General features: G+C 37.2%; 1 long non-coding RNA gene across 1 annotated transcript in view; it reads left to right on the forward strand.

Annotated features, from left to right (window-relative positions):
- The first annotated feature begins 1,239 nt into the window (after positions 1 to 1,239).
- Positions 1,240 to 27,840, forward strand: part of LOC112448801 (uncharacterized) — a 76,805-nt gene continuing 50,204 nt past the window's right edge. The window contains exon 1 of the long non-coding RNA XR_003037201.2: positions 1,240 to 1,474. This is a non-coding gene — a long non-coding RNA (uncharacterized lncRNA). The remainder of the gene's footprint in view (positions 1,475 to 27,840) is intronic.

Genomic DNA, 27,840 nt, shown 5'->3' on the forward strand with positions numbered 1-27,840 from the left:
CATGCCTAGGTTTAATATAAGCTAAAAAAGGTCTTATATCTGTTGCAAATTTGTCAGCAAACAAAATAACTCAATGTGAAGAAACTTTTAAGGAAAAAAATGTAAATGAGATAAATGCTTTTAGATAAATTCTATTAATAACAATTATGTTTTAGGAATGTCTATTTTAGTCTCTCCAGATTTCGGTAACTTGAATTTCTAGGGTTGTGCTAAATTAAGTGATGGAAGTTTATTGAATAGCTAAGTGACTTCCAAATAAAATAAAATGCTGAAACATTAATAACTGAACATTGGCTTCCTCTTACAGTGGAACTAAGGATATTGAGGACCATTCATGAGTATGTTTAGTACCATCCTGAGGTGATGTCTATAAGAAAACAAATGTTTTTAGAAATTATCACTGATATTTATGTTCACCAATCTACAGAATGCTAATATGAAGGACAGTTTGTGGTTGCTTAAGGAAAGTTCGATGTGTATTTTCAGTAAAGAAAGCATGAGAATTGAAATTGCATTTTATTAAGGGAAAAGGAAGTAGGTCTGTTTTATAGGTGGCTATCCCTAGATGAGCAAATTAAGTGATGGCTACAGAAAGTGAAGAAAGTTTGTGAAAAGTGGACCCCTAGAGAAGAGTTTTGTGCATACTGCATACTGCAAGTATTCTTAAGATGTTGAACTTCTCTTGATAAGAGATTTTAGGTTTCTTTACCTCTTAAGTGATCTGTTATGTATTCATCTTTGAAATCATTTATTATAATTTGGCTAAGTGAATTACTATTGTTTCAAAGTAACCTTGGGCTTCTCTGATGGCTTGGCTGGTAAAGAATCCGCCTGCAATGTGGGAGACCTAGGTTGGATCCCTGGGTTGGGAAGATCCCCTGGAGAAGGGAAGGGCTACCCATTCCAGTATTCTGGCCTGGAGAATTCCATGGACTGTATAGTCCACGGTGTCACGAAGAGTGATTTTCACTTTGCTTCTTCATTTCAAAGTAACCTATGATCCTATCCTAGCAATTGTTTTAAACCCTTTATATATTTATTGACAAAACTTCCTAAATCAAAATTTAATTAAGTCATTTGACCTCTGGTTAACTTTGGGTTGTCTCAAAGGGCCCCTGGAACATCCCAAAGAGAGATATTAAACTAATTAGGTTCATTTGGTGTGTTAATTTACATGGGAAGTATGGTCAAATGAGTAATAAATCTTCTTAGGTTATATTCTATGGTTGTTGTTGTTTAATTATTAAGCCGTGTCTCTTTTGCAACCCCATGGACTCTAGCCCATCTGGCTCCTCTGTCCATGGGATTTCCCAGCCAAGAATACTGGAGTGGGTTGCCATTTCCTTCTCCAGGGGATATTTTCAAACCATAGATGAAACCTGAGATTCCTGTAATGCAGGCAGATTCTTTACTGCGGAGCCACCAGGACTTCCCAAATGTTGCTAATAAATTAGGAAAGCTACCTCATCAACAGGTACAGTAATCTCAAAGTATTTTGGGGGGTCTTAATAAGGGAAGAATTCACCTAAGTGAAATGTGTGATAAGCTCTTAATGTGACTTTCTTACCTCTGAGGGTTTTTTAAAGTTCAGACTGAGACTCCTTATAAAAGTTTTAGTAAAGCAAAAAATCTGTATGATAAATTATAGTTATATAAATTATCAGGTCAAGTTTTTGAAGCCAGACTTTTTTTATAAACAAATTATTCTTAATTTGGGTATATTTGGTAGAAATGAGGGTAATTTTGGAGAGAAAAAGAGTGTTCCAATGAATGTTAAATCCAAATTTTGTACTAAGTCACTTCCCAGATAGTTTCTTGCAGTTACACTATATTAATGTAAAGTTAACTGTATTATTAAAAGGACACTATAAATTTTGTTTATGAAGCTAATTTTTGTAATCACTGAATGAAGATCAGATGCCCCATGGCCTGCAACCAGGGGATTATGTGTACTGTAAAACATAATTTAAAGGATTATCTCCAACTGGATGGAAGGACTTTTATCAGGTACTCTTAATTAGCTCATACACAGTGAAACTGAAAGCAAGCTGACTCTTGAATTAATTCTCATTTTCAGAGGCCCCTACACTAAACTGGTCTATAGAGCAGACTGCTGACCTCAAATTTACCTTAAAAAGATGTTCAAACAGAGGAGACTACATTTCAATGAAAATGAGAATAACACAACATCAAAAGTAGACAGCTTAAGCAAGATAATGAACTAATTTGTTTGATCATTTATAATGTTTTCTTGACTTCTTGGACCTTTGTATATAAATCAAGTGTTTTACTATAAGGGACACAGTCCTATGCTAGTTTGAAAAAGCATTCCATATGTTGCGTTGTGGCCTATTACCTGTATCTAGTACTTATAGATTACCTTGCTGTATCTCTGTACTCCAAGGCTCTAATTGGATGACCCTTAGAAAATTTATTTTAGAAAATAGGAAGTTCAGTCTCCTCAGGCTGCTCTTGGTATTACTAGGTGGTATGCTCTCACTAACCAATTAATAATATCTACTCTGACCATGGCCATAAATATAAATTTCCTCTAAAGTTCCTCAGCTCAATCAGAGTAACAAGCAAGAGTTCAGCCAAAGAATAAACCCTCCCACAACTATGGGATGAATTTATGTGGTTAAACCAGGCTGTGGTCACTTAAGTTTTAAGGCCCTCCTAAAGGAGGAACAATTAAATTACACTAAGGACAAGCAGCCTGGTAACAATAGGAAATTGGACTGGGAGCTTTATGGACAGTGTCAATATAAAATTACCCTGAAAGACAAAGATTGGTACAGACTAAACTAAGTTGGATGACCTGAGACTATACCGAACTACACTTAATGGAAGTTCTTGGCTGAATTCTCATTTATGACTTTAATATTACTGCTAGTTACATTACTTGTACTTTTCCTATTTTATTAATTCAAGATTAATTACCATATGTGTGACAGAACTTCTGATAAAAAAATATAGGAATACCAGACCACCTACCTGCCTCTTGAGAAATCTGTATGCAGGTCAGGAAGAAACAGTTAGAAATGGACATGGAACAACAGACTGGTTCCAAATAGGAAAAGGAGTACGTCAAGGCTGTATATTGTCACCCTGCTTATTTAACTTATATACAGAGTACATCATGAGAAACGCTGGACTGGAAGAAACACAAGCTGGAATCAAGATTGCCAGGAGAAATATCAATAACCTCAGATATGCAGATGACACCACCCTTATGGCAGAAAGTGAAGAGGAACTAAGAAGCCTCATGATGAAAGTGAAAGTGGAGAGTGAAAAAGTTGGCTTAAAGCTCAACATTCAGAAAACGAAGATCATGGCATCCAATCCCATCACTTCATGGGAAATAGATGGGGAAACAGTGGAAACAGTGTCAGACTTTATTTTTCTGGGCTCCAAAATCACTGCAGATGGTGACTGCAGCCATGAAATTAAAAGACGCTTACTCCTCGGAAGGAAAGTTACAACCTAGATAGTATATTCAAAAGCAGAGACATTACTTTGCCAACAAAGGTCCATCTAGTCAAAGCTATGGTTTTTTCTGCGGTCATGTATGGATGTGAGAGTTGGACTGTGAAGAAGGCTGAGTGCTGAAGAATTGATGCTTTTGAACTGTGGTGTTGGAGAAGACTCTTGAGAGTCCCTTGGACTGCAAGGAGATCCAACCAGTCCATTCTGAAGGAGATCAGCCCTGGGATTTCTTTGGAAGGAATGATGCTAAAGCTGAAACTCCAGTACTTTGGCTGCCTCATGAAAAGAGTTGACTCATTGGAAGAGACTCTGATGCTGGGAGGGATTGGGGGCAGGAAGAGAAAGGGACGACAGAGGATGAGATGGCTGGATGGCATCACTGACTGGATGGACATAAGTCTGGGTGAACTCCGGGAGTTGGTAATGGACAGGGAGGCCTAGCGTGCTGCGATTCATGGGGTCTCAAAGAGTCGGACATGACTGAGCGACTGAACTAAACTGAACTGAACTGAATGATTGTAATAGGAAGTCATTTCCTAGGAAGGTTGATAAGGAGTCTAGGGGTCCCCAATGAGAGAGGGGTCTGGAATTCTCAAGGAGGAAGAAAGGACAAACTTTTTTCCTTCTCTACATTCCTTAGGATTATATAACAATAATGTATCCTGCCTGAGGACAGTCTCTAGATTACACCTTCTGGCTAATTCTGTTATCTTAAAATGTAAATTATGGGAGTAGGTCTGGTGAGGTCTTTACAACCTCCAGACATTCTTTGGATTCATTGGAGAGTATATAACTTCATTGCTAACACTAACAAGGGGGTACTCTTTCTGCCCCCTTCTGATGCCTATGTCAGAAGCTTTCTCTATCTCCTTTATACTTTAATAAAACTTTATTATGTAAAAGCTCTGAGCGACCAAACCTCGTCTCTGGCCCCGGATTGAATTCTTCTCCTCCGGGGGCCAAGAATCCCGGTGTCTTCGTGTGATTCAACAACCTTTTAATAGTGTTACTCTAGATATGGAAAGAGAGAATAGAGAATTTTTATTCTCTCATCAATAGAGAATTTTTCCTAGACTGTAACAGTTAAGGTAAGACAGGTTGGTCTAGAGCTCTTTGATTACTGTTGATAGATCTAGTCCAGTAATAGCAGATTGAATGGCCTATCAGTGAAACCTTCACCAGACCTAGGAATCAGTCTTCCTAGCACTGTAGGATAAAATGGTTATTAAATGCTTCCCAAAGTATGCTCAAATTTATTACCATGAGTGGGCCCTGTCAACTGAAAATCAGTGCTTGCAATTTCACCTGCTCTACAAGGATTAAATCCTGTACTGCTGTCACTATTGACTTTCAACACTTTCAACACCCCCTGAAAGAAGTTCAGGATGGAGAGCAGAAATTAGGCACTCTGTGCTCAGGGAAATACTGGAAGGACAGGTCTTCAGATGGCTATATAATTTCAGGAGCCAATTATATAGCCTGATTTTTTAATCACCTCATAACTAGAAAAGTATTAAAGTCCCTCATGCTGATGACAGTACTTTGAGATTAGCTAGCAAAGCTTCAGGAGAAGGCAATGGCACCGGACTCCAGTACTCTTGCCTGGAAAATCCCATGGATGGAGGAGCCTGGTGCACTGCAGTCCATGGGGTCGACTGAGCAACTTCACTTTCACTTTTCACTTTCATGCATTGGAGAAGGAAATGGCAACCCACTCCAGTGTTCTTGCCTGGAGAATCCCAGGGATGGGGGAGCTGGTGGGCTGCCATCTACAGGGTCGCACAGAGTCGGACACGACTGATGTGACTTAGCAGCAGCAGCAGCAGCAAAGCTTCATGAGACTAGCAGAAACTTTCTGGAAAAATATGTGCTTGATTGCATGTATTCTCCCTTCACCAAAACAATGTATATACTGACCTTCCACCCTGCTTCTTTGGAGCAGTTTCTCAGAACTATACGTAGTGCTGTATCCCAGTCTGCAGTCCTCATTTTGCCCCCAGTAAAACTTAACTCACAATTTCATGTACATTTTTTAAGTCAACATACATGAGTGGCCCTGGAGTTAACAATCTGAGAAATTAATATCAATAGTGATTGATCCAATTATGCGCATTTTGTTCCTGCAGAAGACAATTAAAATCACTCTAGGGATGATACTTTGACAACCTAGGCAAAAGGAATCAAAAAAGAAACAAATAAAAGACAAATATGAACTAACCTTCAGAAATTACCAAATACACAAAGCAAGATTAAGCATGGAATAAGTGTAAACAGCAATAGGAAATAACAGAAATATGGACAGCATGAATTTCAGATAATGAGAGAAATATCATAAGGGGAATATGAAATACTTTTCACAATGATTAAGCACATAAATTATTAAGCACAACTTAGATGGCTCAGATGCTCAAGAATCTGCCTGCAATGCAGGAGACCCAACTTTGATCCCAGAGCTGGGAAGATCTCCTGGAGAAGGGAGTAGGAACCCACTCCAGAATTGTTGCCTGGAGAATTCCATGGACAGAAGAGCCTGCCAGGCTACAATCCATAGGATCACAGTCAGACACAACTGATCGACTAGCACTTACTTACTAAAAAAGTTTAGATATCAAAAGCTAAACAGACTGTCTTAAAATTTTTAAATATGTAAATGAATTTTAAAAGCTGTAAATGAGTTTTATAATGATAGATAGGTCCAGGAAGCAACAAGTTAGACCTGAGGAAACTATGAAGATTGAAATAGCAAAAATGTTATAAAATACGTAACAGTTTCCAAGGAGGAAACTGTGGTGACTTCATGGGTCAGGCCTTTCCCTTATTTCTGCTTTAGTTCCTCTCTGAAGTTCACCTCAGTTCAGTTCAGTCACTCAGTCATGTCCGACTCTTTGCAACCCCATGGACTGCAGCACACCAGACCTCCCTGTCATGACCAACTCCAGGAGTCTACTCAAACTCATGTCCATTGAGTCAGTGCTATCATCCAACTATCTCATCCTCTGTCATCCCCTTCTCATCCTACCCTCAATCTTGCCCAGCATCAGTGTCTTTTCAAATGAGTCAGTTCTTTGCATCAGGTGGCCAAAGTATTGGAGTTGCAGCTTCAACATCAGTCCTACCAATGAATATTCAGGACTGATTTCCTTTAGGATGGACTGGTTGGATCTCCTTGCAGTCCAAGAGACTCTCAAGAGTCTTCTCCAACACCACAGTTCAAAAGCATCAATTCTTCAGTGCTAAGCTTTCTCTATGGTCCAACTCTAGCATCCATACATCTCTACTGGAAAAACGATAGCTTTGACTAGATGGACCTTTGTTGGCAAAGTAATGCCTCTGTTTCTTAATAAGCTATCTAGGTTGGTCATAACTTTTCTTCCGAGAAGCAAGTGTCTTTTGATTTCATGGCTGCAATCAATATCTGCAGTGATTTTGGAACCAAAAAAAATAATAAAGTTTGACACTGTTTCCACTGTTTCTCCATCTATTTGCCATGAAGTAATGGGACCGGATACAATGATCTGTTTTCTGAATGTTGAGCTTTAAGCCAACTTTTTCACTCTCCTCTTTCACTTACATCAGGAGACTCTTTAGTTCTTCACTTTATGCCATAAGGGTGGTGCCATCTGCATTTCTGAGGTTATTGATATTTCTCCTGGCAATCTTCATTCAAGCTTCTGCTTCATCCAGCCCAGCATTTCCATGATGTACTCTGCATAAGTTAAATAAGCAGGATGACAATGTACAGCCTTGACATACTCCTTTCCAGATTTGGAACCAGTCTGTTGTTCCATGTCCCGTTCTAACTGTTGCTTCTTGACCTGCATACAGATTTCTCTGGATGCAGGTCAGGTGGTTTGGTATTCCCATCTCTTTAAGAATTTTCCACAGTTTGTCATAACCACACAGTCAAAGGCTTTGGCATAGTCAATAAAGAAGAAATAGATGTTTTTCTGAAATGCTCTTGCTTTTTCAGTGATCCAACAGATCTTGGCAATTTTCTTTCTGTTTCCTCTGCCTTTTCTAAAACCAGCTTGAACATCTGGAAGTTCACGATTCATGTACTGTTGAAGCCTGGCTTGGAGAATTTTGAGCATTACTTTACTAGCATCTGAGATGAATGCAATTGAGCAGTATCTTGAGCATTCTTTGGCATTGCCTTTCCTTGGAATTGGAATGAAAACTGACCTTTTCCAGTCCTGTGTCCACTGCTGAATTTTACAAATTTGCTGGCATATTGACTGCAGCATTTTCACAGCATCATTTCAGCATTTGAAATAGCTCAACTGGAATTCCATCACCTCCACTAGCTTTGTTCGTAGTGGTGCTTTCTACGGCCCACTTAATTTCGCATTCCAGGATGTCTGGCTCTAGGTGAGTGATCATACCATTGTGATGATCTCGGTCATGAAGATTTTTTTTTGTATAGTTCTTCTGTGTATTCTTGCCACGTCTTCTTAATATCTTCTGCTGTTAGTTCCATGCCATTTCTGTCCTTTATTATGCCAATATTTGCATGAAATATTCCCCTGGTATCTCTAATTTTCTTGACAACATCTCTAGAGTTCCCATTCTATTCTTTTCCTCTATTTCTTTGCATTGATCACTGAGGAAGGCTTTCTTATTCTCCTTGTTATTCTTTGGAACTCTGCATTCAAATGGGTATATCTTTCCTTTTGTCCTTTGCCTTTTGCTTCTCTTCTTTTCATAGCTGTTTGCAAGGCCTCCCCAGACAGCCATTTTGCTTTTTTGCATTTCTTTTCCATGGGGAAGGTCTTGATCCCTGTCTCCTGCACAATGTCACAAACCTCCGTCCATAGTTCTTCAAGCACTCTATCATACCTAATCCCTTGAATCTACTTGTCACTTCCACTGTATAATCTTAAGGGATTTGATTTAGGTCATACCTGAATGGCCTAGTGGTTTTCCCCACTTTCTTCAATTTAAGTCTGAATTTGGCAATGAGGAGTTCATAGTCTGTACCACAGTCAGCTCCCGGTCTTGTTTTTGCTGACTGTATAGAGTATCTCCATCTTTGGCTGCAAAGAATATCATTAATCTGATTTCAGTATTGACCGTCTGGTGATGTCCATGTGTAGAGTCTTCTCTTTTGTTGTTGGAAGAGAGTGTTTGCTATCACCAGTGTGTTCTCTAAGCAAAATTCTATTAGCCTTTGCCCTGCTTCATTCTGTACTCCAAGGCCAAATTTGCCTGTTACTCCAGGTATTTCTTGACTTCCTACTTTTGCATTCTAGTCCCCTATAATGAAAAGGACATCTTTTTTGGGTATTACTTCTAGAAGATCTTGTAGGTCTTCATAGAACCGTTCAACTTCAGCTTCTGCAGCATTATGGGTCTGGGCATGGACTTGGATTAGTGTGATTTTGAATAGTTTGCCTTGTAAACGAACAGAGATGATTCTGTCATTTTTGAGATTGCATCCAAGTACTGCATTTCAGACTCTTTTGTTGACTATGATGGTTACTCCATCTCTTCTAAGGGATTCTTGCCCACCATAGAAGATATAATGGTCATCTGAGTTAAATTCACCCATTCCAGTCCATTTTAGTTCACTGATTCCTAAAATGTTGATGTTCATTCTTGCCATCTCCATTTGACCACTTCCAATTTGCCTTGATTCATGAATCTGACATTCCAGGTTCCTATGCAATATTGCTCTTTAAAGCATTGGACTTTACTTCCATCACCAGTCACATCCACAACGGGGTGTTGTTTGTTTTGTTTTGTTTTTTAAACTTTACATAATTGTATTAGTTTTGCTTTGGCTCCATCCCTTCATTCTTTCTGGAGTTATTTCTCCACTGATCTCCAGTAGCATATTGGGCACCTACCAACCTGGGGAGTTCATGGTTCAGTGTCCTATCTTTTTGGCTTTTCATACTGTTCATGGTGTTCTCAAGGCAAGAATACTGAAGTGGTTTGCCATTCCCTTCTCCAGTGGACCATGTTTTGTCTAAAGTACCTAAAAAATAACATTTGATACACATTTTCAGAGTTGTTTTACAGATGTGAAAATCTCTCCCATCAAATGTAAGATGTCAACTACTTGATGACCATGAATATCTAGCCTCAGGCCTCCAGCAGCCTAACGACTGATAATACTAACCCCTATGGCACCACCATCTTATCTCATCAATCAATCAAAGAACTGTGCATTAGCTGATTACATACCCTGCTACCCTCCTCCTCACCTGGCTTTTAAAAATGCTTTGCCAAAACCCTTTGAGGAGTTCATGCCACTTTAGGGCACGAGCCACCCACCCTCCTGCATGTCCCTGCAATAAACCTTTCTCTGCTGTAAACTCCAATGTTTTCATGTGTTTGGCCACATTGTGTGTTGGGCACATGAACTTGAACTAACGATATGAGTTTTAAGGATAGAGTGAGAAGTGCTACATGTGAATATTAGGACTTAACAGTAAAGATAATAAAGAAATAATGTGAAAGATAACTGTGGGGAAACTATGTCAACAAAACATCAATTAATAGTCAATCTAAGAAAGAAATGGAAAAGTTTATTTGAGCCAAACTGAGGAGTATAACCCAGGGGACAGCTTTTCAGAGAGTTCTGAGAACTGTTCTGAAGAGGTAATGGGGGAGGTCAGTATATATGTGATTTTGGTGAAATGAATACATGCAATCAAGCACACATCTCAGCAGAAGGCTGCAACTAGCCAGATGGAACAGATATCTTAGTTAATGGTTTTGGTGTTTTCCTGAAATCAGAAATTGTAAGAATCCAGGTTCATAAACAATTTCCTCTGAAAATATCTAACTATCTGAAGACTTATTCTTCTAGTTTTGCCCCAGTCTTCAGTATTGAAGGTCAGCAACTGCAGAGGCCAGTAACTTGATTTGTGTAGAACTGGATGGTAGGCAACATTCTTTATTTTACAACCCCTTCCCTTTCAGTCTTAATTTCAACCCAGGTTTGGGAGGCATTTTGTGACCAACTTGTCCCATGGCATTAGAAATGCTCATTCCCAGATTAGGCAAGGATTTTGTTGAAAGGCCACTTAATGTGTTATTGGGCTAGGCTCTGTCAACAGTAATCAAAAGCCTCTGGGATCCCTGTGTTTATCAGTCTTAAATGGTCCAGGAAATGTTTCTTTCTTGTTGCTTCTTCCTATATCTGCCGTGCTGCCAAGCCACTTCAGTCGTGTCCGACTCTGTGCGACCCCACAGATGGCAGCCCACCAGGCTCCCCCGTCCCCAGGATTCTCCAGGCAAGAACACTGGAATGGGTTGCCATTTCCTTCTCCAATGCATGAAAGTGAAAAGTGAAAGTGAAGTCACTCAGTCGTGTCCAACTCTTAGCGACCCCATGGACTGCAGCCCACCAGGCTCCTCTGTCCATGGGATTTTCCAGGCAAGAGTACTGGAGTGGGGTGCCATTGCCTTCTCCTCTTCCTATATCTAGAACTATACTATTACGAAAATTGATCTTGTAAGACTACATATTTGGCCAATTGTTTCAAGCTGCCCAATTATCATCAGTTTCCTCTCAGGCTCTGTCACACATTTGGTAATGTAGTCTTGTAAAATAGAATACAGACAATATTGCTAGTAACATCAATAAAGTCATAAGTAAGTATTTAAGCTAGGAACATCCATTAGGTGTGGCCTAGTGTCTCCCCAGGTTTACTAACCAATTAGTTCTTCACCAATCACTATCTTAAGGGAAATAATATATTGGTTTTGTACATAAAGTTCACAAAAGGTATCTGCACATACAGAGAGAGTGGTGAGTCATCCTGATCCCTTCCAGGATTGAAAAAGGAATGTTATCTTTTAAGTAGTTACATGGTTGGTGCCAGAAGGAGAGAAATAAATCTTTATGGTTGAGCAGGTATTTCTGCCATAGGGGAAGTCTGGTTAACACATAATACAGAAGCATAACACACAGTTGAGGGGAGGGAGAAAGCCAAAGGACATAGAAAAAGTTTTATATTTAAATTTTTTGTCTTATTTTAAAATGTGAACTTTTATTTCCTCAAATGAAATTGATAATGGCTGAGGATTCCCCAAGATTGGTGAAAGTTTTAAGGAGAATTATTGGTAAGCAAAATAATTTAAAATATATTTCAACTTAGATACATAAACAGTGAACCTGAAGAACCAAGAATAATTATTAAAGCAACTAGAAAAAAAAATTTATTACCTACAAAGACCAAAAGTTGTTGGACACAGATAGGATACAATTGTAGGACACAATCTAGTCAATTGTGACAGAAAGCCTGGAATTAGGGAGATGGGAGAAACTGAGAAGGGATATAGGGAATGTTGTTGGATGGTAGATATTTGTTTACCTGGGTTGTCAAAAATTGAGAAATTGTATGTTCAAAATGAGTGCATCTTGTTGCCTGTAAATTATACATGTTAAAAATGATCAAAGAAGACAATTTAGGTGTGATAAAATTAATTCATATGGACCCACAAAATAAAGACTGCCCCAGTGGCCAGCCCACAACACAAATCCAGACCTAAATCAGTTGCACTTACAAGAAGCCTCCCTCATGTAAGGCTAACATACCCTAACCACAATCTTTGAACTCCTCTTTCCCAAGTTCTCCTTAGCCTAGAAAGCAGGACCTGCTAACCTCCTAAGGAAATCCCCGACCTCGTAGCCCATCTTGCTCTTCTAATCTCTGTAAAACTGACTCTTGCCCCCAATCCCTCAAGAATAGTGCTCCACTGCTTGTGAGGTACTGAACTCCCTCAGTCCATAGATTGTTCTCCCTTGTACTCAAGAGAGACAGCAAATTCATTATTTAAAATTGTTTTAGCTTTTTTCATTTATCAATTAACACAATCTTTGTTTAACTTTGCGAAGCAAGCTTTCTCTGTTCAGAAGAGTGCAGAGAGCCGAAAAATAGGATGGAAGAGAAGAAGCAGCTTTTATAGGATAAAGAATAAGGAACAGGGAAGACAACAATAAAAAGTGGATCGAGAACAAGACACTAAGCATACAGCCCAGAGTTGACTGGGCCTGTTTGGGGACTGGCTGCTAGGACATAATGTGTTTCTGGTCCAGGGGAGAATTGATACTGACGTGAAAGTTACCCAAGTTTTGGCTTGTTATCATGGCACCAGGCAAGAGCGGCCCCACACATTTTTCTTTTTGACACATTTCAACACAGAGAAAGACAAATGTCATTTTTCAATGAGACATTCCCTACCAGTCAGGATGGGAAACTAATTATTAGTTGGTGGGGATAACAGAGTTGCCAATTTTGTTGGAAGAAGGGTAAATTTGTATAACGATTTTGGCAATATCTAATTATATTGGAGTTGCCTACATTATCAAATTCTGACATTTTATATTCAAGTGATAACTCTAGAGAAATTCTTGTATATGTGCACAGGAGACCTGTGCAATGATGTTTATTCTTCATGTCCCTTTATAAAAGAATGGTAAATCATATATAATGTGTTCACAAGGAAAAAATATAGTTTCAGCACTTGAAGTGAATAAATCAAGTCCCTGAATACTCAAAAATATATTGCTGTGAAAGCAACTTCATATAAGAAAACAAAAAATCCACTTAAATAAATTATAGAAATTGTAAATCAAACTACCCAATTTTAGTTAATAAGATACCTTTATGTAGGAAATTACTACAAGCCTGTATAGGAAATGCTTGTAGCAATATCAAGACAGCAGTAGGAACTTGGAAATGGGTCAGGGGCAGGGTCTTTCAGGAGTGAATCTTTATTTTTACTGTAATATTCCATTTAATTTGTTTTTAATAGAAAACAGATCAGATAACTATCAAGGAAACTTCTCATATCTATTTTATTTTGGCAGTGGATAGCATGGTATCATTAATCTATGTTTTGAATATTTTGTAAAAAAAATTTATATGAAAAACAAGATTATCTACAAATAGCATCTGTATTAACTGCTTTTCCATGTGTGAATTCTTAATTATTAATTCATTGAAAACTATGATATACTTCTAAATAATTTTGTAGTAATTCTGTATATTATTCTCAGATTTTAAAAAGAATTCTTCTGGTGTTTCATAGTCATTAATATGGCTCACTATAAAGTTGGCATATCTGTGTGTCTCTTTTTTTTTCATTTTGGTCTTAAAAAAAACCCATCTTGTAGTATTATTTAAACATATCTTAAAAATAATTTTTAATCAATAATGAATATTGAATTACATCAACTGCCTTTCTGGCATGTTAATCATATAAGCAATACAGTTTGGTTTCTAGAAATTTAGAAGCAGACTACATTCTTTGACTACTCATCACTTGACTTCATAAATTATGGGCTCAATATCTCCCTTTATTCAAGCATTTTTCACCTACTTCACAGGTGGTAAAAAACAATATAAATAAATAAAATGCTAACATTATTATACATTTATGTTTTCTCCTTCACTTATTGATAATGAAAAGTCATTCAGACAGTGTTTATCAAACAGTTAACACAAAATTGGCATTGTTATAGTCATTAGGAAAGAAGTGATATGTTAGCAACAGGCAAGGTTCTCTCTTCTATGCAGTATAAAGAATATAAGAATTTCTATTAAAGTATTATATAATATTTGACTATCTTTCCATTTTCAAAGTAGACCTCAATTATATAGTTGGCTTTGTTTGCTAATATATTTAGGATTAGGATTAATGGCATATGTATGGCACATCCATAATTTTTGTGTGTGAATGTGTGTTTTTTTAATATGAATATCTTATTGAGTGACAAAGAAGCTGTTTGTGAACAGAGACTTCAAACCTGAAACTATATGAAGCTCTGAGGTGTAGTGTTACAGGATGGCTTATAAAGTGAACATGAACCTTTACAATGATTGGTTATTATAATGAGTATTTCTAGATGGCAGCTGCTGCTGCTACTGCTAAGTCGCTTCAGTCATGTCCGACTCTGTGCGACCCCATAGACGGCAGCCCACCAGGCTCCGCCGTCCTTGGGATTCTCCAGGCAAAAACACTGGAGTGGGTTGCCAGTTCCTTCTCCAATGCATGAAAGTGAAAAGTGAAAGTGAAGTCACTCAGTCGTGTCCGACTCTTAGCAACCCCATGGACTGCAGCCTACCAGGTTCCTCCATCCATGGGATTTTCCATGCAAGAGTACTGGAGTGGGGTGCCATTGTGGGATCAGTTAAAAGTAGTCATACAATTTTAGGAAGATAACTTAAATTTTATGATTATCAGAGGCTTTAACACAAAATAAGTTTTACAAACATTCATGAAATAAGCTACATTAAGTTTTTTTAATATACTTTTACTGATTTTGCCTGCTTGGGGTTCATCAAGCCTCATATCCATTTAATTTTGTGTTAATACAAGCCAGGGAAAATCTGATTTATTGAACACCTGAATTCATCTCCATTCATTCCTGACCATGTCCTTTCTCCCTACCTTCACGACATTAATAAATAAAAGGGCACAGACCACAAGGACAAAGAGACAGAAAGGATAATCATAATATACTGAGAACTTCCTATGGAATATCCAGAAATTTCAATAAGGCTTGTCTTCAGACATGGGCCTTTAATTTAGTTTTGAAGTACTGTATCTCTCTCTTATATATGGACATCCAAGAATAAGAGTCATTTGAAGAATGCCTCTAATATGTATTTGTTGTTGTTCAGTCACTCAGTTGTCTGACTCTTTGCCATCCCATGGACTGCAGATGCCAGGCTTCCCTGTCCTTCACCATCTCCTGGAGCTTGCTCAAACTCATGTGCATTGAATCTGTGATGCCATCCAACCATTTCATCTTCTGTTGTCCCCTTCTCCTACTGTCTTCAATCTTTCCCAGCCTCAGGGTCTTTTCTAATGAGTCAGCTCTTCTCATCAGGTGGCTGAAGTTTTGAAGCTTCAGTTTCAGCTACAGTCCTTCCAGTGAATATTCAGCATTGATTTCGTTTAGGATGAACTGGTTTGATCTCCTTGCTGTCGAAGGGACTCAAGAGTCTGCTCCAGCACCACAGTTCAAAAGCATCAGTTCTTCGACACTCAGCCTCCTTTATGGTCCAGCTCTCACATCTATACTTGACTACTAGAAAAATCATAGCTTTGACTATACAGACTTTTGTCGGCAAAGTAACGTCTCCACTTTTTAATACGCCGTTTAAGTTTGTCATATTTTTTCTTCCAAGAAGTAAACATCTTTTAATTTCATGGCTGCAGTCACCATCTGTAATGATTTTGGAGCCCAAGAAAATTAAGTCTGTCACTGTTTCCTCTGTTTCCCCATCTATTTGCCATGAAATGACGGGACTGGATGCCATGATCTTAGTTCTTTGAATGTTGAGGTATAAGCCAGCTTTTTCATTCTCCTCTTTCACCTTCATCAAGAGGTTCTTTAGTTTCTCTTCACTTTCTGCCATAAGGCTGGTGTCATCAGCATATCTGAGGTTATTGATATTTCTCTCAGCAATCTTGACTCCAGTTTGTGCTTCATCCGACCTAGGATTTTTCATGATATACTCTGCCTATAAGTTAAATAAGCAGGGTGACAATATACAGCCTTGACGTACTCCTTTCCCAGTCTGGAACCAGTCCATTGTTCCATGTCTGGTTCTAACTGTTGCTTCTTGACCTGCATACAGATTTCTCAGGAGGCAGGGAAGGTGGTCTAGTATTCCCATCTCTTTAAGAATTTTCTACAGTTTGTTGTGATCCACACTGTAAAAGGCTTTAGTGTAGTCAATGAAGCAGAAGTGGATGTTTTTCTGGAATTATAGCATGTATGACAATGATGTAAAACAAGAAAAAAGTAAAACAGAAACTCTGAGGGGATAAAGATATTGCAGGGGACAGAAGAAAGCTTAAAAAACAAATTAAAAGTAATATTCTCAGATGAATTCTTCATCACTGATATAAGAACAAGATACAATTTTTTAATAATTCAAATGAACCTATTTACAAAACAAAAACAGACTCACCGACTAAAGAATGAACTTATGGTTACCAAATGGGGAGGATGGAATGGAGGGATAGTTTCATGTTGATATGTACACACTGCCATATTTAAAATAGACAACCAACAAGAATACACTGCACATCACAGGAAACGCTGCTCAATACTTCATAACAACCTAAATGGGAAAAGAATTCAAGAAAGAACAGCACATGCCTATGTATAACTGAATTGCTCTGCTCTACTCCCAAAACCTACCATTGTGGTTATCTGGATGCATATTCCTAAAGGAAATCAGTCCTGAATATTCATTGGAAGGACTGATGCTGAAGCTGAAACTCCAATATTTTGGCCACATGATGAGAAGAACTGACTCATTGGAAAAGACCCTGGTGCTGGGAAACATTGACGGCAAGAGGAGATGGGGATGACAGAGGATGAGATGGTTGGATGGCATCACCGACTTGATGGACATGAGTTTGAGCAAGCTCTGGGAGTTGGTGATGGACAGGGAAGCCTGGCATGCTGTGGTCCATGGGGTCGCAAAGAGTCAGACACAACTGAGCTGCCTAACTGACTGACTCCCAAAACCAACACAATTCTATCAATAAACCACACTCCAACACAAAACAAAAAAATTTTTTTAATCCATGCATTTTGAATGGAAGAGAAAATAAGAGTCAGAAGATAAGTGTTCCTGTCAGTTTAAAGTACTGCATAGAAAAAATAGAAATATTCATGGAAAATAGAGAAAAGAGTAGTCATGGCCAGGCGCATGTATAAACAAATGGGCCAGAGGAACTCAAATTCTAATCCCTCAAATACTAATGTATGTGGAAAGCAGCTCAGTGATCTGCCCTTTCCTTCAGCCCCAAACACTGCTGTGGGTGTGTCTGAGAGAGTCCATATTCCATAGTGGGGAGCCATGTGGTTGGAAGGATTTCAATGAAGATTGTGTGGACTGATACCTGAAGGTTATGTCAAGATGGAGGATCTTACCAAAATTTAGTTAACAAAGATGTTGCTGCCCAAACCTATTAAGACAGTACTGGAGGTCAGATAAAACAGAGAATGGCGTGAAACTGGACACCCTTCCCTCAAGGCCCGATGCTGATGTCATGGAAGTCACTCCATTATGAATGGGTTTACTTTTTATAAGATTTTTTTAAATGGCTCGAGCAATTAAAATACAATAGAAATGAATTTTTATAAAACCTAGTATTAAAACTGTTTGTATGAGATACAACTTTTCTGCTTAGTTCTTTGACAACTCTTAAAGGTTTTGCATTTATTATTCAAATATTATTAAATTATTCTACCCAGTCTTGAATATTTTCAATTATAAATTTATTCAAAATAGCCTATTTCACTTTAATTTCAAATTAGCATTTTAGTTACATTAGTTATACTTTTAATATCATAAACAGACATCAGTGTTAATATATTCCTTTTCTTATACGTAATATATTGCTCATATTGAGTCATGAGCTATCTTAACAGAGTTGATCTATTTTATTGATGTTATTTAACAAGTTAAGTCTTCACTTAATCAACTCTCTATTCTTCTGTTATTGAACAAATTAAATGTTGATTTTTATCTCTATCATTATTACTTCTCTAGCTTCATTTCATTCTTTTTATTCTATCTCATTTAAGTTTTTTTTTTTAAAAGACTATTAGATATTCCTGTCATACAGCTTTCCCAATATCTTTTTAGTTTTGATAAAAATTATTCTCATTGATAACAACTTGTGGTTACTTTGAAATGCAAATTCGCAATTTTGATTATTTGACCAAAAGTGACAGGTTTCTTTAATTTCAAAGTTGTTAGATTATTTATTGTTTAGTCAGAAGTTACTTTGCCAACAAAGGTCCATATAGTCAAAGCTATGATTTTTCCAGTAGTTGCGTACAGATGCGAGAGTTGAACCATCAAAAAGGCTGGGTGCCTAAGAATTGTTGCTTTTGAACTGTGTTGCTGGAGAAGACTCATGAGAGTCCCTTAGACAGCAAGATCAAACCAATCACTCCTAAAGGACACCAATCCTGAATACTCATTGGAAGGTCTGATGCTGAAGCTAAAGTTCCAATACTTTGGCCATCTGATGGGAAGAGCTGACCCACTGAAATAGACCTTGATTCTGGGAAAGATTGAGGGCAGGAGGTGAAGGGAGTGACAGAGAATGAGATGGTTGGATGGCATCACTGACTCAATGGACATGAATTTGAGCAAACTCTGGGAGATAGTGAAGGACAGGGAAGCCTGGCTTGCTGCAGTAGCAGGGTCACAAAGAGTCAGACACAGCTTAGCAACTGAACAACAACAATTCAAGAAGTCTATCATTTTCTGAGTAATTGTGTTGCTTTAAGACAATATATGCTCAATAAACAATTACTGAAGTTAAGGTATACTTCTACGGACTGAAGTTGAAGAACATAGTTAATAGAATTTCTAAATAGACAATATTCTATAATTTTCTTAGTGCCTAGTACAATATTAAAGTCTATTCTTTTCAAGCATATATATAAAGCAAAACTACATTCATTATTTACAGGTGAAATGTTTGGTATAGATATCCTTACACATGATATAGGTATATGTAATTGTGTACATGTATAGTGGTTGTTGTGAATGTAATAAAATTTTTGACCATCTGAAATAAATTTTTTGTCAATCAGTTATGTTTCTATCTATTAGTGTAGATCTTTGGACATGTAGGGGAGAGTTTTACTTGCACAGGTGGTTACAAAGCCTTAAACATATGTTCATGTCCCCCACTGATTTATTGTGTATCAAACCATCATTTGCATTGCAGTTATTTTGTTTTGTTTAATATTTTATTCTGTGTATGAAGTTTTATATATATATATATATCCACATCCAGGAACATTACAATTTAATTGTGAATGTTATATTTAATGAATATGAATATATCTGTCTATAAATATTATATTACTTAATATATAAATATGGCTATAAATATGCACATGATATACACAGTTCAGTTCAGTTCAGTCGCTCAGTCGTGTCCGACTCTTTGCGACCCCATGAATTGCAGCACGCCAGGCCTCCCTGTCCATCACCAATTCCCGGAGTCTACTCAAACTCATGTCTATCAAGTCAGTGATGCCATCCAGCCATCTCATCCTCTGTCGTCCCCTTCTCCTCCTGCCCTCAATCCCTCCCAGCATCAGGGTCTTTTCCAATCAGTCAACTCTTCGCATTAAGTGGCCAAAGTACTGGAGTTTCAGCTTTAGCATCAGTCCTTCCAATGAACACCCAGGACTGATCTCCTTTAGGATGGACTGGTTGGATCTCCTTGCAGTCCACGGGACTCTCAAGAATCTTCTTCAACACCACAGTTTAAAAGCATCAATTCTCCGGTGCTCAGCTTTCTTCACAGGCCAACTCTCATATCCATACATGACCACTGGAAAAACCATAGCCTTGACTAGACGGACCTTTGTTGGCAAAGTAATGTCTCTGCTTTTGAATATGCTATCTAGGTTGGTCATGACTTTCCTTCCAAGGAGTAAGCATCTTTTAATTTCATGGCTGCAGTCACCATCTGCAGTGATTTTGGAGCCCCCAAAAATAAAGTCTGACACTGCTTCCACTGTTTTTAATATAAATTAAATACTAAATACACATATTAGTATTTAATCTGAAGACTTTTTTAGTCTTAATGACATATTCCTTCACTTAAGTTATATTTTGTCTAATATTATCTTTACTCCCTCCATAATTTTTTGCCCTATCAATTTGTTTCTGATATCTTTATGCTGTGTTTTCTATGTGTTAGAAATTCTTGCTATTTTCTTTTAAAATATCTTTCTATATTTATGAATTATTTACAAATTTTTATTTTTACTTTTTTTCTGTTGAACTGTAAGTGAATATGATTTTCCATTAATCTGAAAGACAAAAGAATTCTAAAAGATCTCTTTTAATAGGTTTAAGTTATCTCTCTTAATAACTTTAACTAGTCTTCAACATTTCTCAACAATCCTGAGTTCCAAATTTATTGAAATAATTTGTGAGTATTAGACCCAACTTGTTAATTAGTTGTTTCATACAGCATGACATATTCTTTCAAAAATTCTCTTCCATATTTCATTATTTAGTAAAATGTTATTAATAATTATTTAAAAGTAAATGTTCATTTTGTTATTTTCATTAGTACCAGCCTATAATTTTATTTCGTGTCTTCCCTATTTTTGATTCATGTATGAATTTATATGTGAGAGTGTATGTTCTGCTTTTTTGATTTTTCTTGATTAGATGGAGTATTAGGTCAAGAGTTTACTTTCCAGAAAAGGTAGTATATTTTGTGAAAATTTTTGATTTAACAAACAGCCTATATTTTTCTATAGAGTTCACATATAGTTTGAGTGAAAATTCATACTAAAATTTTAAAACATTGTCCCATCATATTTCAACATTTAGTATTTGAGAAAGTGATACTATATTAAATACATATTTTCTATATTTACATTTTGCCTACATTTTTCTATCTGAATATATTTAAGTATTTTACTCTTTATTTTTGAAATTTAGAAAAGTAGTTACATTTCAGTTAGGCCAATATGTCTTTTAATTAGTTTTACCAAGTATTTAAGGGACTCTTTTAAGTTGAAGACACTGACCTTTCCTTCTACTATACTTACTTTCTTATTTCTTCTGTGTATTCCCTGAGCTCCATTTTTATAAATTTCTGTATTTTTTTTAGTAGTTTGAATAATTATTTGTTAGTCAATATTTTGATGAAAGAAAAGGTTATATTATCAAATTATATATTTTGGTCAATATAATTCATCAACAAGAAATAACTGAGTGAAGTTTTAAATCATTTTCAATAGTGAGGTTTTATTGATAATTAAGGATTGCCCTGAACTTGAAGAGTTTGCTCTTTAGAATCAGATTATCTATTTTTAATCCTAGTTTCCACCTTCCAGATGAAGAACTAGGGCAAGTTACTTTATCATTCTGTACCATGTTTTCCTCATATGATCAATTAGCATAATAATAGCATCTATCTTACTGTTATCACCATAAATGAAATGAAATACCTGAAGGTCTCAGAACAGTTTTGGCATTTAACAGTGCATTCTAACTTTGTTATTATGAAAGTTTATTTCTTTGCTATTATTATGAAAGTTTATTGCCTATTATGAAAATTAATTGCTCATATTATTATGAAAATGTATTGCTTACACATTTCAGCTTTCAGACTTGCTTCCAGATTTTTTCACATCCTTTCAATAAACTTTTGGACAAGTTACTTGAACTCTTATGTTTCAGTTTTCTCATCAGTTACAACTGAAGCAATATTAATTAATATATATCATTTGCAAGGATTAAAGAAGATAAGAAAAATATAAATATTTGTAACTTATTTAGCATTTCTGACATACAGTAATTACCAAAAGCATATAACATACAATTTTCTTAGAACCTTTAATACACTATGTGGACATATTGTCAAATTAAATATTTATTAAATAAATGAATAAACTCTTTCCCTAAGATATTGATGTTTGTTCTTACCATCTCCTGCTTCACCACATCCAATTTACCTTGATTCACAGACCTAACATTCCAGGTTCCGATGCAATACTATTCTTTGCAACATCGGATTTTACTTTCATCACCAGACACATCCACAACTGAGCATCATTTCTGTACTAAAACCACCTCCCTGAAACTGCCTGCCCTGGCCAGGACCTCTAGTAATCACTTGCATGAGTTTCCTTACAGCAGGAGGTCCCAGTAAGGCGTGCAGAACTAACAACTAACACAGCTTCTGAACTAACAACATGCATAAGCTACCAACAACCTGAAGACTTAGGGAAAGTTCAAAATATAGAGAAGACACCAGTTCACAAGTCCTACTGACCTCCCAGAATCCTTCTTGCTGGAATCCATCTTAGCTGAGCAATGCGTGCGTCATCAAGAAGGACCCAGAGTAAGAATGATTGGCCAGAAACTAACCCCATTATCATGAAACCTGAGACTGTAAGACGCACGGTAGAGCAGTGCTCCTGGGTTTCCTTATGCTCCTATTCTCTGTCCGGGCACCCCTTCTCTTACTTTATCAATACATGTCTCCTTGGACAATTTATTTCTGAGTGTTCAACAAGAGCCCACTCTTTGACCCTGGAAGGGGTCCCCTTTTCTGTGACAGCAGAGGCTCTGTGTGCTGGATGGAGCAGAGCCTAGGGATCAGAGTCCTTTCTGTGCCCCATTGTCTCTGCATGGCCCAGCGAATATTTATTTACCAAATATTTGCTTTTCCATCATCATGTTGTCAACTAAAAACTCCACAACCTAAAAATTGAGAGTTATGTCTTTGTCGACTTAAAAAATAACTCACAACTAAAAGTTGACAGTTACGATGTTTGGTAGGAGTTTTTAGGACTTCAAGCCCAGGAGACAGCATCTCAAGTGACTCTGAGAGAATTGTTCCGAGGAGGCAAGAGGAGGAGCAAAGTTGTATAGAAGTTTTGCCAGGAAGGGCAGGTAGTACGAATATATATTTAAAAATTATTAATTAAAGAAAAATCAGATATCCCAAGTAAAAAAATTTAGTACTTTTCTATGTGTGGGAAGATGAAAGGGTCTGAGCTCACAGAAACCATTCCTTTCATATGCACTTTATCTGTCCAGGGCTAGTATCCATGTTTTTAAATCCTGAGATTCCTCAGGACTCACTGTTTGGAGTGGCTACAGTCTGATAGCTGCTAGATCACAAGTATTCTTCTCCTTCCTGAGTGACCTTAGGGCTCACCAGCTCATACTGGAGGGCTGCAATCATTGATGACTGTGACATCCTTGTTTATTGGATGGAAGGAAGTATTTTATTTCTTAATTTCCTCATCTTAGTCAGGAATTCAACCAATATTTAGGAGACATTTCATGACCAATCTTTGTCCCATGATGCTCAGAGGCTCACCATAGATCAGGCAAAAGTTTTCGTTGATATGCCACTCCAGGTATTAATTTCCAGATTAGGCCTATGGGTAGATAATAAACAATTCTCTGGATACTCTATCTTCTAACCTGTTATTAATATGACCCAGGAAATAATCTCCCTGTTGCTTCTTCTCATACCTAGAATCAGACTATTATAATTATTTGTCACATACAGAACTATATATATTAATATTTGATCAACTGTTTTAAGTCACCTAGTCATTATTATTTTTGCTGGAGGCCTGGTTACACGCTGGGTGGTGTAAGAGACAACAATTTTATCAAATAAACAGGACATAAGTAATGCGGCTAGTAACATTGATGAAGTCATAGTGTAACAGGGACACAAAGCACAAATAATTTAGAAGCAAAGAACAAATTAAAACAATGATTAGCAGAGTTGCACAGTGGAAATGCACTGGGAGAATAAAACAGTAAGTACAACTAGTTGTAATCCAGTTGGAATAAACCATTAAGACCACAGGAGAGCCAGTTGGACAAGACAAATTCTGACATGATCAGGTAGAGATAAAAATATAAATGTTTCATCTTTGTTTAAAAAGGCATGCTTTATCAACTTATACATCATAGCATAAGACAAAAGGTTTTACAGAAAAACAAGGATTCAAGTTAGTATATTTTCCAAAGTCGTAAGTCATATCAGCCCCATGTAATTGGTTCCTGTTGAGCTACATGAAGTTATCAGGTTTTCCATTAAGACTTTGTCATTTGTTACCCAGTTCAGCGACATTATTTAAAGACCATCAGAAATATATTTATTGAAAAGTTCTTTTTATGAGTCTTAGAAAATATTCACTTTGTAAAAGCAGTGTAAAATTATGATCATCAATAAAGAACAAGGGCTTCCTTGGTGGCTCAGACAGTAAAGGATCTGCCTGCAATACGGGAAACCCAGGTTTGATCCCCTGGTCAGGAAGATCCCTTGGAGAAGGAAATGACAACCCACTCCAATATACTTGCCTGGAGAATTTCTTGGACAGAGGAGCCTGTCAGACTATAGAATATGGAGTTGCAGAGAGTCAGACACAATTGAGCAACTAACAAATAAAGAACAAAACTTAAGGTAGCATGGTTAAAGATTTGAATACAATGCATTTAGCAGGAAACTTGGATATTTTGACAACATATAGCATTTTAGGATAATAACTAGAATTACAATTGATAGCTTTTTATCAGGACATACCAGATGTAAGAGATTCGTATAAACCTTGGAATATCTATATTAATGATGTTTTCCCATACTTTACGAAGTCCACATTCAATCACTTGAAAATGTTTTTGAGTTAAAAATACCAAGTAAGCTTAGCTTAACATTCTTCTCTGAGATGTCTCAGAGATGTTTTTTTTGAAGCATCCCAGAATTAGCTGGAGGCTAAAAGAGCTTTAGTTACATTTTGATATTTGGGAAATTTGTTAGAAATATTAGAAAAGTTTCTAAACACACAGGATCTCAGGTCACTGAAGCAATACTTATTCATTTAACAAAAGTCACAACAGCATTGAAAAGAAAATAAATATATATCACTTAAGGGCACAGAAAGTGATTTTTTTAATCAGAAAGATAAATCAAATTTCAGTCCTGCATTAGCTTATTTAACAAAATCCATTTAGTTAACCTCAATCTATATTTAGTTAATCCTGAATATGCATAATTTTTTTTATCCTCAAGGTTCTTTTCCACAATCTCTCATGACTTTTTGTATACAGCCTTTCTCTCATTTTCCATACAAATAAAACCAACCAGTTCATTCCTTCTGTTTCCTCAGTAAAATGTAATTCCATTCCTCATACCTTCTTTACTGAAAACATACATTCTACTTTCTTATTGTACAGAGGTATTTGTTATTCCATTATCTTTAATAACATATTTAAATTAGAATCCTCAACTCTTAAAACCTTAATTTATAGTGAAAGTTAAGAAGTAAGCAATTATGAACTATCTTTTACACTAGCATTCTATAGATTGGTGAGCATAAATACCAATGATTATTTTTTTAAAAACTTGTTTTCTTACAGATAACATCTCAGGGTGATACTAACAGTCCTAAATATCTTTAGTATCTCTAATTGGTAATTAATGTCTCAGTATCTAATTTTTAATTATCTATTTAATAAACTTTTATCACTTAAGTTAGCAGAACTCTAGAATTTCCAGTTGCCAAATATCTGTGGAAAGATCATTTTAAGTAGATATTTCTAAAATATTACTATTTCAAAGAGTTCATCCCAAAGCTCTTATGTCATTTACATTTTCTTTAAAGTTTCATCATATCAAGTTATTTTCCTTGCAACAGATATAATGTGGTATTTATTAAACCTAAAGTACAATAAAGTATTATACTTAATTTTGATGAATTTTAATGATATTAAACAAACAAAAATTACAAAAAAAAAAAAAAGATCAACAAACAAAAATTAATACCAGGATTCCCAGGAAGCACTACCCACTCAGGTGGGTAAAGAACCTACCTGCCAATGTAGGAGACATAAGAAAAGTGGGTTTGATCCCTGGATCAGGAAGATCCCCTGGAGGAAGGTATGGTAACCCACTCCAGTATTCATGCCTGGAGAATCCCATGGTAGAGGTGCCTGGCAAGCTATGTATGGTCCATAAGGTTGCAAAGAGTCAGACACAATCAAAGACACTTAGCATGCATGTCAACCTAATACTGACTATATCCCATTGTACATGAACCTGAAAATCATCTTGGACTGTGTCTTTAAATGTGGCACTGTTTACTAAATAGAAATCTTTATAAATTCAATTTTGATAGAACTGTTTACAAGTAGAGATAGCTCATGTATAATGTGTACAGACATAAATAGGCAAACTAGAGATCTCTTGGAGAAGGCAATGGCACCCCACTCCAGTACTCTCGCCTGGAAAATCCCGTGGACGGAGGAGCCTGGTGGGCTGCAGTCCGTGGGGTCGCTAAGAGTCGGAGACGACTGTGCGACTTCACTTTCACTTTTCACTTTCATGCATTGGAGAAGGAAATGGCAACCCACTCCAGTATTATTGCCTGGAGAACCCCAGGGACTGGGGAGCCTGGTGGGCTGCCGTCTATGGGTCACACAGTCTGACACGACTGAAGTGACTTAGCAGCAGAGATCTCTTGACTTTCTCATAAGAGATCTCATAACTTAAAAGCTTAGTTATGAATCAGGTATTACAATATAAACTTACTAGTTTACAAACAGTTGAGTGCCTTAAAGTTGTTTGCTCAGGTGACTAAGGCTTACTATCTGTAAGGTTTGACTGAGGGAGCATTCCCAGCAGTTTGAATTTTAAAACTACCAATTTTTTCACCTTAGTTTCAAGTTTTGCTTGATTGAGCTAATTAGGCTCAGTAAGCCTCAGGTCAGGCTATGGTTTTTCCTGTGGTCATGTATGGATGTGAGAGTTGGACTGTGAAGAAGGCTGAGTGCCGAAGAATTGATGCTTTTGAACTGTGGTGTTGGAGAAGACTCTTGAGAGTCCCTTGGACTGCAAGGAGATCCAACCAGTCCATTCTGAAGGAGGTCAGCCCTGGGATTTCTTTGGAAGGAATGATGCTAAAGCTGAAACTCCAGTACTTTGGCCACCTCATGGAAAGACCCTGATGCTGGGAGGGGTTGGGGGCAGGAGGAGAAGGGGACGACAGAGGATGAGATGGCTGGATGGCATCACTGACTCGATGGACGTGAGTCTGAGTGAACTCCGGGAGTTGGTGATGGACAGGGAGGCCTGGCGTGCTGCAATTCATGGGGTCGCAAAGAGTCAGACATGACTGAGCGACTGATCTGATCTGATCTGAAGCCTCAGGTCCTATAGCATGTACTTACATTTCTGGATTTTAGAGATTTTTAAGAGAAATACAATTGATTTTAGTTCCCCAAAAAACAGGTCTGTCACTTAAAAAATACTAAAAGGTTTTATCAGTATCAAGATTTCTAACTAAACAAATTTATTTTACAAGTTCTATGTTCTATAATTTTAGAGTTTAACTTGTTATGCCTCCAAAAGTTTGTATAAGGCACTCAGCAAAGACCTTTCTGTGTTTACAAGAAAAACCCAAAGCAAAATCACTATTTTTACTTTTATAAGCCTTTACATGTTCAGTCACTCAGTCATGCCCAACTCTGCAACCCCATGGACTGCAGCATGCCAGGCCTCCCTGTCCATCACCAACTCCTGGAGTTTACTCAAATTCATGTCCATTGAGTCAGTGATGACATTCAACCATCTCATCCTCTGTCATCCCCTTCTCCTCCCACCATCAATCTTTCCCAGCATCAGGGTCTTTTCCAGTGAGTCAGTTCTTCACATCAGGTGGCCAAAGTATTGGAGTTTCAGCTTCAGCATCAGTCCTTCCAAAGAATATTCAGGACTGATTTCCTTTAGGATGGACTAGTTGGATCTCCTTGCAGTCCAAGGGACTCTCAAGAGTCTTTTCCAACACCTTAC

Source organism: Bos taurus, chromosome 11, assembly GCF_002263795.3.
Source record: "Bos taurus isolate L1 Dominette 01449 registration number 42190680 breed Hereford chromosome 11, ARS-UCD2.0, whole genome shotgun sequence".
Lineage (NCBI taxonomy): Eukaryota > Metazoa > Chordata > Mammalia > Artiodactyla > Bovidae > Bos > Bos taurus.